At 45.6% G+C, this 19,383-nt stretch overlaps 1 long non-coding RNA gene across 2 annotated transcripts in view; it reads left to right on the forward strand.

Moving 5' to 3' along the window:
- Window positions 1–18,609, forward strand: part of LOC132534618 (uncharacterized) — a 42,253-nt gene extending 23,644 nt beyond the window's left edge. The window contains exons 3-4 of one of the 2 annotated variants that reach the window (XR_009546337.1): window positions 13,307–13,625; window positions 16,803–18,609. This is a non-coding gene — a long non-coding RNA (uncharacterized LOC132534618). Of the gene's footprint in view, window positions 1–13,306 lie in introns of both variants that reach the window. The other variant, XR_009546336.1, reaches the window with a different exon arrangement.
- The last annotated feature ends 774 nt before the right edge of the window (window positions 18,610–19,383 follow it).

Consider the following 19,383-nt stretch of genomic DNA (forward strand, 5'->3'; position numbering starts at 1 on the left):
GCTCTGGGAAGATTTCTTCCTGGCAGCACAGTGAAAAGAAGTGACACACCAGGAAAGAAGGAGCCTGCTTTGTATAAAGTCAGCCCACCACCCACCAGCCTCATTCCAAAATAGTTGACAACCATCACTGTTTATGTTTAAATCTACAGCATGATGGTCTGAGTTATATTGTGACATGATGAGCAAAACAGGCTCAGCTAATATCCAACAACTCATATGGGCATGGTACAAAGGAAAGCAAGAAGAAAAGAGAAAATAAAAAAAGGGCCAGGAGATGGCTTACCTGGTTGAGCATACATGTTACAGTTTGCAAGGACATGGGTTCAAGCCCCTGATTTACAACTGAGGGGGGAAGCTTCACAAGTGATGAAGTAGTGAAGCAGTGCTGAAGGTATCTCTCTTTCCTTCATGATCTCCCCCTTCCCTTTATTTTTTATGTTAAATTTTTATTAGTGATTTTAAAAATAACAAGGATACAATTACATACCATTCCCACCATCAGAGTTCTGTGCCCCCCATTCCCTTCATTGGGAACTGCAGGGATTCTCCCAAGGTCACAGATATGGGTTGACTATTACTTCTATATCTATCTATCTATCTATCTATCTATCTCCCATTTTTCTATGGTCCTGTCTTCTTTTCCATTTTACGTCATAGCCATACCTATTACTACTTCCAAATGTATTTTCTTTTTTCCTCTTCTGTTTCTGGGTCCTGATGGAATTGGGTTTCAGAGTCCTCTTCCCCTAACGTTTCTCCCACTTTCCTCTTCCATTTCAATTTCTCTGTCTCTACCTAATAAGTAAAAAATAAAAAAGAAGTCTTAATGTCTCTATCCAATAAGTAATAAATAAAATATTAATTAACAAAGAAAGATTGAAAGAAAGAGAGGAAGGTAAATGCTTTTCTTGTGACAAGAATTCTCAGGATTTGTTTTCTTTACAACTTTTTCCTTACCTCAGCCATTATGTGGTGAATTATTTGCCGGCAATGGATTCATTTTGAAAGGTATAAACATTTGAAAATTTGTACCTTTCGACCACCCTGTTGCAACTCTCCTCTCCCCCACACCCCCACTTTTTTCCCCAACCATCAACAACCCCTGTCTCCAAATCTAATCTCCATTCAGTCCAGGAAGCTGTGTTTGCAAGGGCATGCTCAGTGCGCCCATTCTGTTTGCCCTTGACTGGCTGAAGGTACACAGGGCTGGGCTGGCCAGATCTGTAAGGGGGGGGGGGTAGCTTGGCTTCACAGCCCTGGATTCCTCCTGCTGAAGAGTTGCCCTTCGGAGCACTGCCTTCACAGCTGCCCCCACTTGAGTCACTTGGGGCTCTGCTTTCTTTACACCCTCTCCCCCTCACCCCCCCCCCCAGCCCAAAGCAGGAGAATCTGATAGCTGGCCATTTACACTAGATAACTGATAGTCCGGTTACACTGTAACTGGACCTCCTCCCCAAGCTGTTGCCTCTCCCTGTGTTGACTTGTTCCCACTTTTATCTCTGAGTGGGGCCAATAGGCTCCCCTGACTGGCTCCCTAAGGATAGAGGCCAGGACTGTGGCCCTGTGGCCCACCAGGTGGCCTTTCTGAGAACAGGTGCCATAGATTTCTTCTTGGCCTCAACCCACAGAGATAGCACAAACACCATCAGCATTTAACAGCTCAGTGGGAGAGTGCAGAACTTGCAAGCCTGAGGTCCTGGTTTCCATCCCCAGCACTGGTTATGCTGGAGTTGACCAGTGCTTTGGTTTCTTTCATAAAAATAAATCAAACTTTTGAAAAAGAAGTGTACTGGTTCAGAATATGTTTTCAAAAAACCATAAACTTTAATGATGTGAAAGAAATTCTGTGCTGGTAGAAACTGAGGAGAGGTAGAATGAATTGTCCAAAGCAGCTCAGAGTTACTATAATAAATAAACAAATAAATAACTGTGGTGAATGAAGTCTGTGTTGATGCTTTTCCAACTCCAGTATCACTTCATTGAGGAAATGGTGATTTACAGGGTAGCTATTGTCACATTTCCACATTTTCCCAAGAGAGGTATCCAGACATTTCATCCTCAACCAAACCATCATCTAATCCCCTCATAGAGATTTAATTCTCCAACCTCCCCCTAATCCCCAACCCCCCATCCTGATCCTTAAATCTGCTGCAACAGGCAGAAGTCCATTGAGGATTGACTTATACTGTTCTTTGCCTTGTCCCTTTGAGCCAACCAGTGAGTGAGCTCATCTGATATTTGTCCTTCTTCTGGCTGATCTCATTCAATGTGATTCCCTCTAGTTCCATCCCTATCATAGCAAAGGAGAATCTGCCATCACTTCTTACAGCTATGCATTATTCCATTGTGCACATGTGCCATAGCTTCTTTAACCAATGCATAATGTTTTGGTATATTGAAGGAACCAGAGGCAGGATCTTGGACAAATCATGCTTCTTCAATAGCATGTGTGAATGTGGCATCCCCATACATAGTGTTTGGTAATAGGGAGGCACTTCTTTATTTGTAACAGGAAGGTACTTCTCATCCCAGCCCTCCTATCTAATCCCAGAGTGAAAGCCACATGTCTGAATTTCCCCATTGATCTGGGGTTCTCTGAGCCTCCTTGTCTTCAGTGTGTACCCGGTGGAGAGACATAGGCATTGTGACACTGCTGAGAAATGGAATGTGGGGACCCAGAAAAGCATTCTTAGTCTCTTCTGTGGACCCAGAAGTTAAGTCCTAGTTGGCCCTTGTGTCAGGACTTTCGCTGTGGGAAGGGTGCTAAGGGACTGTCTCCCCACCACCTTCTACCCCCACAGAATCATTCCCAGGCAGACTGAATGAGCTGAGGGGAGTCTGCCTCCACAACAGGCCTGGCTCTTTCTTAGTGGGCTGGTCACATCAGGAAGTTACCATGAATGAACATAGACTGCTGTCATCAGCTTCTCTCTCCAGTCCTGCCCTCTTGGACTTGGGGTCCCCAACTGCCATCCTAACCCAGCTCCCATCCTCATCTGCACTAGTTTACTCTCTCCAATGTGGCTATACTTTGCAACCACCTGCAGGACTGAAAACCTAAGTATACATGTGTTGAGGCCTTGCCTCTAGATGTTGAGGTTCACTGAGTCTAGGGAAGGTCTGGTGGGGAGCGTGTGTAACCCAGAAGTGTGGCCCCCTGCCTCCTTTCCCCACTGGCCTCCCAACTGAAACAGATGCACTCCAACTAGTGCCCCATCCATCCCCTTTCTGCTCCTTTTTTTTTTTTTTACTGAAAGTCACATTTTATTAGCAGGTCCTTATTGTTTACACAATGATTTGTTCTGCATGACTTTATGTGTGTTAATAAATATTTCACTAGGGTGAGGGTAGACAGCATAATGGTTATGCAAAGAGATTCTCATGCCTGAAGCTCCAAAGTCCCAGCCAGGTTCAATCCCCTACACCACCACCGTAAGCCAGAGCTGTGCTCTGATAAAAATAAATAAACAAATAAAAAATAAAAAAATAAAAATTTCACCAACTAAAGTAAAATTCTTTGACATCACTAGGTTTTTTAAATGATGTTTTATAATACATGTAAGTCACCTTCAAACACCTGGCTTAAAATGTCTTAAACTCAGATTTGCAGATGGATAGAGAACTAATTAATTATCCTGTTATTGCCATCTGGGTTATCTATTTTCTTAAGAGATTTACTTTGTTTATTACATAGGAGGGTGGGGGGAGAGAGTGTTTCACATGAGGTAGAGAGATAGAGTGAGAGAAAGAAGCTAGAGCACCACCCTGGTACATGCATGCTCATGATCAAACTGGGAACACCAGGCATACAAGCCTGGTGCTCTACCAATAGAACCATTTCCCCAGCAGTAAGAAAGGCCTCTGCAGCACTTCTTTACCACTCATGAAGCTTCCTTCTTGAAAGTGGAGACTGGGAGCTATAATATAATTTTTACTTTTGTGTTATCATTGATATAAAAATACATTTATTTACGTAGTATCTGCTCAATGTTTATCTTGCAATTTATTTATTTACTATTATTATTTTATATGGTTTATTTATTTATATTATCAGATAGAAAAATTGAGAGGGGAGGGGGAGGTAGAGAAGAAAAGAGACAGAGAGACACCTGCAACTCTGCTTCATCACTTGTGAAGCTTCCCCCTGCAGGTGGGAAGCAGGGACTTGAACCTGGGTCCTTGTGCACTGTAATGTGTGCGCTCAACCAGGTACGCCACCACCTGGCTCTTATTTTTATTTTTTTAGATTACTAATTAGTGATTAGATTACATAATTATAGGGATATAGCTTCACATCACACCCACTACCAAAGCTCTGTGGTTCCTCTGCCCCAAGATGACTTCCATAGTTCTCACGAAGTCTTAGTGACAGTTTGACTTCTTTCTTCTTTCCTTCTTTCTTTATCTCTCCAATTCTTCCTTTCTTTTTTATGTATTTCAATTATCTATATTCCACAAAAAGCAAAATCATCCAGTAGTTGTCTCTCACCTCCTTACTTCACTAGATATAATCACTTCTAATTCTATCCGTTTTGTACCAAAGGATACATTATCATTTTTTTTAAGATAGAGGGAAAGGGGTTGATATATATATATAAAAACAGAGGTAGGGGGAGAGAGACTACATCACCAAAGCTTCCCTCAATGCAGTGGGGGCAAGGCTTGAAACTGAATCACACACATGGCAGCGCAGTGCACTAAGTAAGCTATTTGGGTTGTCTGAAAAGTCATGAATCACATTTTTTACATTAAAAATTTGTTATTAATCATTTGTTACAAGATTGTTAGATTACAATCTATTCTTCCACACCACAACCACCACCAAAGTTCTGTATCACAATCATGACTCACTTATACATAGACGTTCATGAGTTTCCTGATAACCCAATATTTTGCTAGCCATTAACATCACTTTTTAAATAGCAGAGTAGTATTCCAGTGGATACACTTCCCATAGCTTCATATCCAGTTGTCTGTGGATGGGCATTGGGGTTGCCCCCACTCCTTGGCACTCCCGAGCTCTCCCAGAATACGATCTGGAAAGGAATAGATGGTGCCATCTTGGTGGGTGATCCCCACGGAGGAGCTCTGTACTATACCCCTACATGAAGTCCTCAAGGCTTAACCTTCCTGACTTCTCTGGGAGTTCCTAGTAGGGAGAGAAAAAGAGAAGAAAGGAGAAGATAAGCAGTGCTCAGCTTCAGAATAAAGCCCCACAGCCCAGTGAAGGAGTGAGAATTTTCTATTGAGGACATTATTGGTGTCTCTCAAATTGCAGCCACTCTGAATGGCCTTGCTGCAAACATAAGACATTTTAAGTCTATGTTTGAATGACACACATGAGTGACAGCTTGTAAGTTACTTCCTTCTTCTCTGACAGAGGACAAATAGAGGAAGATTCTACCAAGACTAAGGGTGTTAAAAAAAATGACATCGATAGAAAACTCCTTTGGAAGGTCAGTCAGATCAGATGTTATTATTGTTATCATTGGCAACTGACCTTGTTCAAAGGGTTTCAGACCTTTTGTCCTTCACTGCTGGTCTAACTCAGGTCCAGGTAGGGAGTGAGGTTGTGAAAAAGAAACTGAGACACAGAAGACACACACACACACACACACACACACACACACACACACCCTCACCCCTTATTTTAACCTGAGTTAAACCAGTCTCTGCCAGTGGAGTCACATTGGCACAGTGCCCAGCCTAAAAGGGGAGGCTTTATCTGGGGGAAGCTAGACACCCCCCCCCCCCCCCCCCGCCGCCAGATCTGCCTAGCTCTGTGGAGCTCTGATTGGAATGATGGGTGTCCCCCTGGGCTGTCCTGAGGCTCCTCAGGAAAGCTCTCACCCAATTAATAGAAGCCCCAGGTTGCAGCCTGGGGGGAGTCAGAGACCCTTCTCCAGGTCTGGGTGTCTTGACAGCTGCCTGTATTTCCTCCTCCACTTCCACAACCCCTCCAATTTTCTGCTCCTCATCATATACAGACTGCTCTTTCCTTGTGTATTATTTTTTTCTACTTATGAAAGTAACTCTTGCTCATTGTCAAACTTTCAAGCAGAGATAGTAATGTGAGATAAGAAAGAAAAAACCTCCATAATCTAATTTTCTAGAGATAACCAGCCTTAGCAGCTGGGCAGGCAAACGCTAGAAGAAGAAGAAGCAGCTGGGCACACACCCTCCTTGATCTTTCCTAAGCATGTACAGATAGTGTATATGTGCTGTTATTTCCCTTGCTTTTGTCCCTCCCATCTCCTCCCATCACTCCTTTGCAGTGCCCTTTGTTCCCTTTTTGCCAGATTTACCTCTACACGTTCTTCTGAGCTCACCCCACTTTCTCCTGTCACCTCCAGCCTAGACTGGAACCCTTTCTTGGGCTCCTTGAGTCTTTGCACAGTATTTTCACAGCATCTAGCACAGGAGTGATCACTTCCTTGTTGATATATATATTCTGACTGGAATAAAGATTAGTGGCTTAGAGGTGAGGGTCAGAGTGTACCCTGATTCCAACAAGAACCCAGTCCCCTTTGGCTCTGCAGTACTGTCCTGTTCTCTAAGGCACACTGCCTGGCACACACTGGTCACTCACCATGCTCTTGTTGTATGAGTGGGTAAGAGAATGGATCCCAGAAGCCATCCTCTTTTGTCACTCTTCTAGGCAAGAGGGCTACAGAGAGAGGCAATGGCCCAACGCCTCCATGATGCCTGGTCCCCAGCACTATTTCTCATGGGCTCTAGTTGTGTGACTTTGAGATAGTCCCCTCAGTATAGCCCAAGGACAAGAATTTATAAAGTGAGCATCCTAACCACTCCCACATGGGAGGCAAAGTAGCCCTTTCCTCAAGCTCAATATAACTTCAGGGGCTCAGGTCTCTATTTGGTTGACTCCCCAGGGACTAGGCTTCAGGTGTGGCAGCTGTGTGACCTTGGGCAGGTGCCACAGCCCCTGTGTGTCCCCTTCCACAGTAGTAAAATTAAAGTTTTACTAATCTCCACCTGACAGGCAAGCAAACAAAACTATAGAGAACTATGTAAATTCCATGGCTCTGTGTTTTATAAAATTTTGCCACCAGGGTTATCACTAGTTTGGTACCTTCATGACACTACCATTCCTGGTTGAAATTTTTTTTTTTTTTGGATAGAGGATAAGAGAGAGAGAGAGAGAGAGAGAGAGAGAGAGACGCTTGCCATACTACCCACACTGCTTCCGCTTGAGGGCTTGAACATGGGTCCTCATGCATAGAAGCATGTTCTCTACAGTGAGCTACCATCTAGCCCCCAACTCCACAGCTCTCCCTCGTGGTGGGGTTCACAGCAATGTTAGGGTGCTGGGAAACCTAGACCTCAGTTCCACTCTTTACTGTGGAGGCACTTTGGGCAGATGATTTCTGTTTCCTAAGCTAGAAAATGAAGTGGGATGTTGGAATAAATGGTTGACTAAGGCCTCTTCCTGGTATAACCTTCTCTGTGCTCTGAAGAGTAAAAATCACTCTAAAGCGTCCCAGCTCCTTGTACACTCATTTGCGAATACGAAGGTCTGAATAGCAGTCCAGGCTTCTCACATACCAGCATCCCCAGGTAAGAAGGGTGAGCACTGGCAGGCCACCAACTGGAACTCCCCTGACCCTGGATCTCTGCTAGGTTATTATGTCATCACCTGATTCTACAGTCCTCAGCTAGCTTCAGAGCCCAGAGAGAGAGGACTTTGGGGTGTAACTGGTGTGAAGTGTCTTTCAGGACATCCAACCACTTAGGAGCTGATTGTTTAAGGGTGAGCTCAAGCAGAAGAGCCCTAGCATGTGCTCTCAGCAAGTCTGGGTCTGTGTTGGGTAATGAGTGGGGAATGGATGGCAGTGGTAGTCTGTAGGCTTCAGGAGGTTGGTAGGGCAGATGTGTGCATGTGTGTGTGCACTGAGGCAGGCAGACTGAGGAGAGTGGCTGGACCAGCTGAGGCTGACAGGTTACACTCTGATTCCATACTCCCTTCCTGGAGAGCAGCATCATTACCCAGAAGAAAGACAGTGGTGGAGATGAGCTATATGAAAGTCACCTCCCTGAGCACCAAAGAAGCTGAGAGGAGAGGGAATGTCATTTCCCTTGGGCAGGGCTCTGGTGTAGGGACACAGAGGACATTCTGAGTGAAGGTTTCACCCTGGGCTCCTCCATGTAAGTTATCTCACTCCAGTGCCACAGTGTTTTGGGGAGTGGGGATTATTGGTCCCAATTCACAGAGAAAGAAACCCAGGCTCACAGAAGGAGGGGGAATACCGGATGACCTCACTCACAGGGAGGATTTAAGAAATAAATACAGGGCGGAACCTTTATAATCTGTGGGCTGTTGCAGCAGACAAAGTGGGGAGACAGGAGGGGCTGACTGGGGACCCAGGGCTCTATGGTGGAAGAAGATAATGGTTCAGTGGTGGGTGAGGCATGCTGACACCTTGGGGAAATGTGAAGCCGTATCCCTGTAATAACAGTCTTGCAACTCATCATTTTCATAATAAAGTGATCTAATAATAAAGGATAGATTAAAAAAAGTAAAGCAGGGTTCAGAAGTGCCAGGAGGCTGCCCTACCATAACCCATAGTTAGCACAGACCCAGGCCCTTCAAGGTTCTGAATACCAGGATCCCTGTACCTTAACTTCCCAGAGTTCCCCTGGGGGCAGAATGAGGGTGGGGGCATTGATGAATCTAGGGGTTATGGGGTTCCCAAGAATACTGGGATGGAAAGGCAATATAGGGAGAGTTTGCTACTCACCTTTAGATGGGGGACTTGGGGATGGCAAACAACTCAGGAGACTTGAGCTGAGTTGTCAGGCTTGGCAAGGGAGATATGAAATAAAAGACAGAGAGACAGAGACTAGAGGGACAAGTGGACAGCCTTAAAGGTTGCTGAGGGGCCGATCACTCAGAGTGGAGGTGGGCCATTCTCTGTCCTGCCCTGTCCCAGCAACCAAGCTTCTTTATCTACCAGGCAGATTTTCTCTTCTGGACAGATTATCTCTCCTTAAATTTTTTTAAAAAGTTATCTTTACTTATTTATTGGATAAAGACAGCCAGAGACTGAGAGGGAAGGGGGTGATAAGAAAAGAGACAGAGAGACACCTGCAGTACTGCTTCACCATTTGTAAAGCTTTCTCTCTGCAGGTGGGGACTGGAAGCTTGAACCCAGATCCTTGCACATTGTTAACTTGTGTGCTCAATTAGGTGTGCCACCATCTGGACCTGGAAGATTGTCTCTCCATGGGACTAGTGAAACCTCTTTCCCTATAGAAGCTACAGGCCAGGCTGGACAAGAAGGAAGGCCCCTGGCTGCAGGCCCTTGAAACTGCAAATTGCTTTCTCACCTCCTGGTCCCCAGTTGCCCCCGCCTCTTGGGCTTCTTCACACAAGGGCTCTCTCCTGGCACAGCAGCCAAGAATGCTCAGGTTTGAGTCCAAGCAGGAAATCTGAGGAAGGGCTTGGAGATGGGCCAAGAGGAGAGCCAAGGAAGTGGTGAGAGATATTTTTAGGATCATTTTTTCCAGAAAAGATTGTGGGTGGTACCTTATCATCCTCCAAGAACCTGGAGAGACTTATGTTTGATTCTTGACCCAAGAATCAGAGATTAGACAACCTCAGAAATGCCTGAAGTGAGATGGGAGGAAGGGACTTGTGAGGTGCCAACAGGGCCCAGGAAGAAGGCCATGAAAACTTCTATTCCAGGGTTTTCTAAAGATAGTTCACTGTGTCTCCTCAAAAGAATGAGCATTTTTTGTGTGTCTGGTGCCTGCCTTCATGAGCTGACATGGTCAGAGTCCCTATTACCTGGAAAGCCTTTCCTCTAGTGGAACAATCCAGTCCAGGTGCATACACTGGCAGAGCTCTGGCTTTTGCCTATACAGCCTTGCAGGGGCAGGCCTGGCTCCCTGAGGGGTGTTGGGTGGTAAGGTGAGGGTGCTCTGGGAAATCTGGTAGGAGTGGGTCTCAGTTTTTGGAAAATCCTGTGGAGATCCCCTCCTTCCTGAGGAGCTATTCAATCTTGTGGTTGGTCCTGTTCCTCCACCAACGGCCTCCACTTCTTCTGCAGGGAAATATCTAGAAAATTAGCTGCCAGCTGGGTTTTCTGCAAGTTTCCACATTTCCACAGAGGCCTCCTTCCCTAAGACCAAGCTGCCTGTCCTCTAAGTCTGCACCCTCAGCTGTGCCAAGACTGCAAGTTACTCTCTTAAGCCTCAGGGCTTCCAGAGCCACCCAGGTCCCCACTGGTCCCCATGACAGGACAGAGGGACATTCCAGACACCTCTGGGTCCAGCCTTCTCTGGGGGCCTGGCAGGGCTGGAGGGCTGCTTCTACACTGTTGTCTGTTCCCTCTGTGCATCAGCCACCCAAGCACTGCTATGGGACACAGGACATGGGAGAAATCTGTGTCTGCCCTGTGTGGTGGCCTGGGTTTAACAACACAAGACAATGAGAGGATGAATCAGGTCCAAACCCACAAGGAAATGGGAGTAAAAGCCATAGTATCGTAGGCCTGGTGTCCAAGCCCAGTTCCTGAGTCATGGATAACTTCCAGTAAGTTCTGGAACCTCTCTGGGTTCTCCCTCTGTGAAATGGGAGGATAATGTGTACTTCCCCGAACCCAGGTGAGGGGGAGGACAGAAACTTGACAGGAAGGACAGATTGTCTTGACTGAGTACTTGTTTTGTCTGGGAGCAGCACTAGATATTTTATATATTTCCCTTAGGCTTTATAGCAACTCTCTGAGTTAGCACTGGGATTATTACCGTTTCACAGAGAAGGAAGTTGTGGCATAAAAAAGAGAACTCCCCAGTATGGGGATCCAGGCTGATCTAACCAGGGTCCTTCAGTAACAGGGATAAGGTCTCCCAGCTGCCTTCCTTCTCATTTCCTGCTCCCAGAGGTGCCTGCTCTCCCTCAGACCTGAGGCAGAAACTCGTGTTTTCTCCACTTACTTATGCTGTGGGGATGGGAGGCTTCCAGGAGACTCTCCACCTGCCCTAGGAGCCTTTTCTCTCTGATAAAGAGGTTCCCTCACCCAGAGCTAAAGCATTCTATGCCCATTTCCTTTCCATGCCACCCTATGCTTCAGTTCTTTGCTATTTCCAGAACATTATTCTTTAACTTCATTGTTTTTTCTTTCCTTCTTTCTTCTTCTTCTTCTCCTCCTCCTCCTCATCCTCCTCCTCCTTCTTCTTTTAAAATCTTTATTGGGGAATTAATGGTTTACAGTTGACAGTAAAATACAAGAGTTTGTACATGCATAACAACACAACAATTCCACATCACAATACAACCCCCACCAGGTCCTCCTCTGACATCGTGTTCCAGAACCTCAACCTTCCCCTTTCCACCCCAGAGTCTTTTACTTTGGTGCAATACACCGACTCCAGTCCAATTTCTGCTTAGTGTTTTCCCTTCTGATCTTGTTTATCAACTTCTGTCTATGAGTGAGATCATCCCATCTTCACCCTTTTATTTCTGACTTATCTCAGTTAACATGATTTCAAGCTCCATCCAAGATTGGGTAAAGAAGGTGAATTATGCTAAGGAACCAAAAATACCCATCCAAAAAGATTTGTGTATAAAAATCTTGTTCATAGTAGCACAATTTCTAATAGACAAAACCTGGAGGCAACCCAGGTGTCTAACAACAGATGAGTGACTGAGTAAGTTGTGGTATATATACACAATGAAATACTCAACTATTAAAAATGGTGAATTCACCTGGGGCCCTAGTCAGGGAGCCCTGGGATTCCCACACAGACAGGATGGGCCTAGACCCTCTCTCCACTGCTACTGGTCATCTCCATCAGTAAAAACATAATGGACCCCTTTGTGGGCTCCTACAGGACCTTGCTCTCAGTGTGGATCAATAATGGTAGGAACTGTTCTATTCTCTGAAGGGAAGTTGGGCAACATACTCTACCACTCAAGGAAGATGGGTCCTAAAATTAGTGCAGCCTGGAATGTTCTTTGCCATGACCACAGAATGCGAGCTCAGACCTACAGGGATGCAGAGCTTACATAGGCTCCTGTGCTGAATATGGACCTCAGATCAAATCGATGGGATATACAGTTAACAATATTTATATACTTTCCCCATATTTGGGAGCTACTCTCCTCCCTGATCCAGCTTTCCCTCCCTTTTTAAAAAAATTATTTATTTTTTATTTATAAAATGGAAACACTGACAACACCATAGGATAAGGGGTACATTTCTACACAGTGTCCACCCCCAGAGCACCATATCTAATCCCCACTCTTGATATCTTCCCTATTCATTATCCCTCTGGGAGTATGGACTCAGGATCCTTATGGGGAGCAGAAGGTGTAAGGTCTGGTTTCTGTAATTGCTTCTTCGCTGAAGATGGGCGTTGACAGGTTCATCCGTACTCCCAGTCTGTCCCTCTCTTTCCATAGTGGGACAGTGTTATGGGGAGGTAGGGCTCTAGGACACATTGGTGAGGTTGTCTGCCCGGGGAAGTCATGTTAACATCACTAGCATCTGAAACCTGGTGGCTGAAAAAGAGTTAAGGTATAAAGTAGAACAAGTTGTTGACTTTGGAAAAAGCTAGTAGGTCGATTTTATGTATATTTGAAGGGGCCCGAGGCTTTACTAATTTTTGCCTGAGTCTGACAGCTAACATGTAGGTGGACCCAAGGTATTATCTGGGGAGATGTTGTCATAATTGGGCAAAAAACTAGTAAAGTCATGGGCCCTCTGGAATATACCTAAAACAGACATACTAGCTTTTTCCAAAATGGAGACCCCCCAAATCTTCATCTGCAATATTCTTGCCTTTAGGTTCAAGGTTAGTCAACAACTTGTTCTGCTTTATATCTTAACTCTTTTTCAGCCACCAGGTTTCAGATGCTACCATGATGTCAACCTGACTTCCCTGGGCAGACAGTCTCACCAATATGTCCTAGAGCCCCCACCTCCTCATAGTCCTGCCTCACTAGGGAAAGAGAGGGACAGACTGGGAATATGGATCAACCTGCCAATGTCCATATTCAGTGGGGAAGCAATTACAGAAACCAGAACTTCCACCTTCTGCACCCCATAATGATCTGGATTCATGCTCCCAGAGGGATAAAGAATAGGAAAGCTTTCAGTGGAGGGGATGGGATATGGAGTTCTGGTGATGGGAATTGTGTGAAATTGTACCCCTCTGATCCCATAGTCTTATCAATAGTCCCAGTTTATAAATAAATTTAAAAAATATTTTAAAATGTTTTAAAAATGGTGAATTCACCTTCTTTAGCTCCATTGTTTTTATGCTTTTCTTCTTCATTTGTCAGAGGCAGTACCAAGGCAGTACCTAGGCTCACCCACTGTCCCTGATGGACACTTGGCCCAGTGCTCTCCACTACCTGAGGCACCTCACAGAAACCAAAGAGACTCCTGGGACTCTTCCTGACAATGCCACTGGAGCTGGATTCCAGGGACTCAAAGGCAGAAATTTAGTGCCCATGTGCTGAACATGTCATCTGGGTGCTGTCATCTGGGTGCTGCTGTCTTCATCTGCCACGTTCTTGGAGTTGAAAGCACAGCAACAAACCACTCTCTGGGAGTTAGAGAAGGGGAGGCAAATAGTGAAACCCACACCTAGAACTCCAGGTATGTGGGCTGAGCAGAGACACAGATACTTGGGAAACCGGTCACTTTTTAGCAGAGAGGATGATGAAGTCCAAGCCACCAAGGGCAGAGGGATGGCTCACAGGAAGCCTGACAAGGAGGCTGGAGCTGGGGTTGGGGGTGAGGGTGGCAGTGGGTGTCCTGGGCACAAATGACAGTGCTTAAGTAAGGCCTGGTGGCCCAGAAGCATTTGGTGCTATTGTGTCCCTCACTCCATCCCGGGCTCCCCAACCCAGATCCTTCCATGTCTCCCCTCCACCCCCATGCCCAGCTCCACCTCCCTCTGCCTGCCTGCTGCTTCCCTACTGTAACTGGAGAAGAGGCGGCAGGTGAGGTGCGGGCACAGCCTCAGAACATCCCGGCACCGACTCTGTCCCCAGCCTGGGGAACCTTTGTCCTTCTGGCCTGTAATGGGTTTCAGGAGAGAGCTTCAATATTTGCTGCAAACAGAGGCATAAAGGCCTTGGAGGGCTATTGTGGGCTCTCCAAAGAGGAGCTAATCCCTGGGCAAGCTATGAGCCAGGAGGGGTTCAAGTGCTGGGTGGTGCTGTCATTTATGAGCAATTGTGGCAAATAATAGCACCCAGGGGGTCAATCTGTACAGGTGGGGGTGGTTAGGGGACAGCACCTGTCCTGAAAACTCCCCACTCTGGCACTCAGAGCTGTGTGAGTCTGAGGTCAGACTCAGGGGTCACTTGTGTCTAGGAGGTATGGGCAGGCAGTTGGTGGTGGTGGGCACTTTCATTTTCTTTTCTCTTTTTACAGGAGCTGGGGTCTCACATGCATGAATGTGTGATTTAACTGATCCTGGGCCACTTTTTCACTCAGATAGAGAGACAGAGAGAAAGGGAGAGACACCATAGCTCCAGAGGTACTGTGGTGCTTAATCCTAGGGTCATGTACATGGCCTACACAGTGAGCTACTCTCTGACTTCTCTCTCTCTTTCTCTGCCTCTTTGCAGTGTGCTGTGCAGAAACAAGTCAAGGAACAGGAATCAGCTGCATTTACATATCATTAGCATGAATATTGCAGCTCCTCTGTCTTCCAGACCTGTCCCAATATCTCTAAACATACAAATCTATCCAGTTCTGGAAGTCTCTGGGGAATGTCTCAGGGTGGGTGTGGCTAAAGGGACTTTCCTTAGGGACTTTAAAAAAATTGTTTATTTATCTTTTGCCACTAATGTTATTGTTGAGGCTCAGTGCCTATATTATGACTCCACTACTCCCAGGGACTATTTATTTATTTTTCATTTTTATTTTTGATAGAGGGAGATAGAGAGTATGATAATGAGCAGCCTGGTGGTGGTATACTTTGTTAAGTGCCCGTGTTATCATGTGTAAGGCCTAGGGTTTGAACCCCTAGTCCCCACCTTCAGGGGTGATGCTTTATAAATGGCGAAAGAGGTCTGCAGGTGTCTATCTTTCTATCTCTATATATCTATATCAGCCCTGCTCTATCTCCTACTCTCTTAATATTTCTCTGCCCTATAAAATAAAAAGTAGGAAAAAAGGGGGGGGGGAAGAGAGAAGAAAAAGACACAGAGACACCTGCAGCACTGCTCCACTGTTCATGAAGATAGGGATAGGGGACTTGAACATGGGTCCTTGAGCATGGTGATGTATGCACTCTATTGCTCCTCCAGCTACTCAGGAACACAGCTGCAGGTGTCCTTCTCTCTATAGCAGTGGGCCACTTCTCTCCCTGGACTGGGAAGAGAAGTGGGAGAAATCCGACCCCTAGCTCAGTGGAGCCTGGAGATCTGTATAGCTATTTTCATTTGCAGCCTGTTACCATTGTCTCTGTGATAAGAGGTGCTAACTGCTGAAGCCAGGCCAAAAGGAAGCACCTGAAAAAGTCATTTGCCTGCTGAATAACTTTCTCTACTTCCAGTCTACCTGTCCCTTCCCTGTCCTTTTCTTTTGCATTCTCTTCTAAAGGAGGAAAAACAAAGAAAAAACCAACACTATTGTATTTGTTAGCAAACTCCACTGCTGTTTTAAAAGGCAAAGCAGTGATACTACTTCTTCTAAAACTAAATCAGACTACATCATCCTGCAGCCTGGGAGCTGTGGGCCATCCCCAGTGTCCTTCCCACAGTCCTGTAGGTCATGCATAGTGGGGACCTGGCCTTCTGTCTCCTTTCTTCATAGCTCTTCAGCAAGGAGAGGCATTTCTAGCTCATTCACAGTCCAGGGTCTCATGAAATTCTTGCTGACAGAGTAAATGTGGGTAATACTATTCAGAGATATCCAGGTGAGAGATGGTGGCTTTGGGAGCCATAAGGAGAAAGAAAATATAAACTCCTTTCTGGTTCTTTCACTCACTGGAGAGTAGTTATGGGCAAGGTTCTTCCTCTCAGAGGCTGTGCTCCTTTTCTGTGGATGGGATCCCACTAACTTATACACAGAAGCATGAATTCAGCACCATGCAGACATGCCCATTAAGTCATGATGACTGCCAGGGATGATTAGCCCTTTGTTACCTTCCTCCTCTGAGCTGAGATCTCTTCCTGTCCTCAAAACCCACAGTGTGTTGATAGATGCCTGCAGGACCATGCAGCAATGGTGCACACAGGGGAGGATGAACCAATACCACAAGAATACTCCTACAGATACCAGGGAATAGCATTGTGTGTGTGTGTGTGTGTGTGTGTGTGTGTGTGTGTGTGTGTGTGTGTAACAAGATCTTAACAGACACTCAGCCACCTCCTTTAGATCAGGCCAGGCAGTCCCCAGGGTGTCCATTTCATGGTCAGAGAGCAGAGGCTCAATGATCACACAACTGATCACAAATCATACACTCCCCCCAACCTAATTTAGATATTGAGTCCTAACTCCCAAGGAGCTGAGGTTAGGATGTGGGGCCTTTGGGAAGACATAAACTATAGGGGTGAAGCCCTCCTGGATGTGATCAGTGTCCTTCTGCTGGGAACCTCAGGGAGCTAACTGGTTCTCTTTCTGCCCTGTGAGCATTTCTCATTTCAACAGTGGGAAACTGGCAGCCTACGTTCTGCCAGGGGTCCACACTACAATCCCCAACCATGCTGACACCCTTATCTTGCATTTCCAGCCTTGAGAACTGTGAGCTATAACTGCCTGTGGTGTTTTGTTATGGGTGTCTGGAGGGACTAAAACACCTGCTTTCTTCTGTCATAGCACCGGCCCTTGTGGACACCCCCTTGAGAACTTGTCATGGCCCATCTCTCTGATCAAAATGCATCTCTGTGATGGTATCTTCTATGTCCTACAACAAAGAACTCAGTAAATGCATGTGGAATGAATGAATGAATGAGGGACAGAGGAGTAAATGGCAGAAGTTGGCTTTCAGCTTCTCAAGCAGAAGGCAGAAGAGCATGTCTAGATTCTGGACTTTGCTTGTTTGGGTTTGATGTCAGCTTTGTCACGTACTCACATCGCCTGCAACTTGGACACATAGTTAACCTCCCTTAACTTGTCTCCCCACCTGTGTAAGGGAGGCTGTTATAGAACACCTAGTTCACAAGGCTAAATGAGTCAACACTTATAAAGTGGTCAGAACAGTACTGGAAAATTCAATAAACCAGCCAATATTCAACCAGCCAGTCAAGCAAGGTATCTTGACTCCAAACTTAGTGCTTTTTCTACTGTTATGTCAGGTCTTCCAAATGATTAACATATTTGTGATTTCATGAGGCCTTTTCCTCAACCTTGAGAGGGGAGTTGGAGACAGTTCTTGCCCCGGTTGCTCAGGAGAAGAAATTCAGGTGAGAATAGATACTGACTCCAGAGCACACCTGCGCTTGAATAGATCCCCTGACTTTGCTTGTACTATTCTGTGATTCACAGATTATCAGGTAATTCTCTCCCCAGATCAAGTCTGAAAATGAGAAAGAGAGAGAGAGAGAGAGAGAGAGAGAATATCAGGGACTCAAAAAGCTTCTCAAAAGGTCTAAAGGTAACACTCTCTCCTTTTAGAATTTGCAGATGCATTTATTTTCCTCTAATCATGGGAAATGGCTACATAGATGACAAGTGTTGTTGGGACTTTAAGGTTAAGAAAAAATTCTTGAGATTCATGAGGAAGGAATCCAAGACTTCAGATGTTGGTGAAGCTTCCCATCTTCCCCAACCTCTGATCCCAGCCAGCCGCTGTCTTCAGAGCAGCTGTAGTGGGCTTAGACTGAACTAGGGGCCACAGGGCTACCTTCCACAGAGATTTCCTACCTGCTTCATGTCCTGTTTGGAGGGTGGAGCAAGATCACCTTGGAGTCCAGCTACCATCTGCACAATTCCAGAGACCTAGAGTTGGTGTGTCAATGGCATTTTAAGCTTTAAGTAACCACAGTGCCAGTCAGGTGATTTGAGCCCTTAGGGGCAGAAGTAAAGGCCAGAGGAGACCCTACAAGTTCTTTCATCTATTTGAATACTCATCCATTTGCTCTGTTCTCATTTCTTGTGCCTTGGCCTTCATTAGGGATTCTAGACTTCTGAGCATCCATTCACAAATAGACCTAAAATTAACACAGCAAGTGTTCTTGGCCCATAAAATCCACTATTTATCAAGCACTTGCTGTAAATGAGGTGTGATATGTTCATAACTAGAACCCACATTGTGCTCACTGTGCAGAAGAGACAGTGGACACACTGAGAGATAAGCCCAAGGTCACACAGCCATAGAAAAGAAAGCCAGGGCTCAAATCCAAGCCTGCTTGACTCTCAAGCTCAGGCTGTGGTTGAAATTATAAAATATGAATACTTGAGTGATAATAAAAATAAATGTCTGGGACTAGGGATAGTCCCAGATAGTCTGGGACTCAGTGGGGCACATGCATTACTGTGTGTGAAGCTCTGGGTTCCAGCCCTGGCACCACATGGAAGCACCAAGGATCGCAGCAGCAGCAGCAGCATGGGTAGTGGGGCAGGACTGTGATGCCTCTCTACTCTGTCATTTCTCTCCTTCAAAATAAAACTATGTGAAAATTGGCCTGAGTAAGGCTGCTGAGTGGTGTGTCACATATGTCTGAGGCCCTGGCACCACATTAAAAAAAAAAGATTGAATTAACAATATTAGAGAATGTTCCATCCTCTGAAGAGAGGATGGACAACATACTCTATGCTACACCTGAGGAAGATTGGTTGATATTGGAGCAGCTTATAACATTCCTACTCATGACGACAGAATGTGAGCTCAGACCTACAGGGATGCAGAGGTCACATAGGCTCCTAAACTGAATATGGGCCCAGATCACATCAAATCGATGGGATTTACAGTCAACAATATTTATATACCTTACCCATTTTTGGGAGCTACTCTCTTCCCTGATCCAGCTTTCTGGTCCTTTTCCCAGCCATGACATCATCTCCCCAGACAATAATTTGGATCCACCTGTAAATCATATTTCAGGCTCAGGGAAAAATAAACAGAACAAACAAACAAACAAACAAAAAACTAGTATAGTTACAGCCCTTTGGAATATAACTAAAATATGCCTACAAGCTATCTACAGAATGGAGACCCCCACCCCCAACTTTTCATCTGTACTTTAGGTTCATGATTAGTCAGCAACTTGTTTGGCTTTTTATGTTAACTCTCTTTTCTGCCACCAATTTCCAGATGCTAGCATGATGCCAACCAGACTTCCCTGGACAGACAACCCCACCAATGTGTCCTGGAGCTCTGATTCCCCAGGACCCCGCCCCACTAAAGAAAGAGAGAGGCAGGCTGGGAGTATGGATGGACCTGTGAATGCCCATGTTC

The sequence above is a fragment of the Erinaceus europaeus genome, chromosome 19 (genome assembly GCF_950295315.1).
Source record: "Erinaceus europaeus chromosome 19, mEriEur2.1, whole genome shotgun sequence".
Taxonomy (NCBI): domain Eukaryota; kingdom Metazoa; phylum Chordata; class Mammalia; order Eulipotyphla; family Erinaceidae; genus Erinaceus; species Erinaceus europaeus.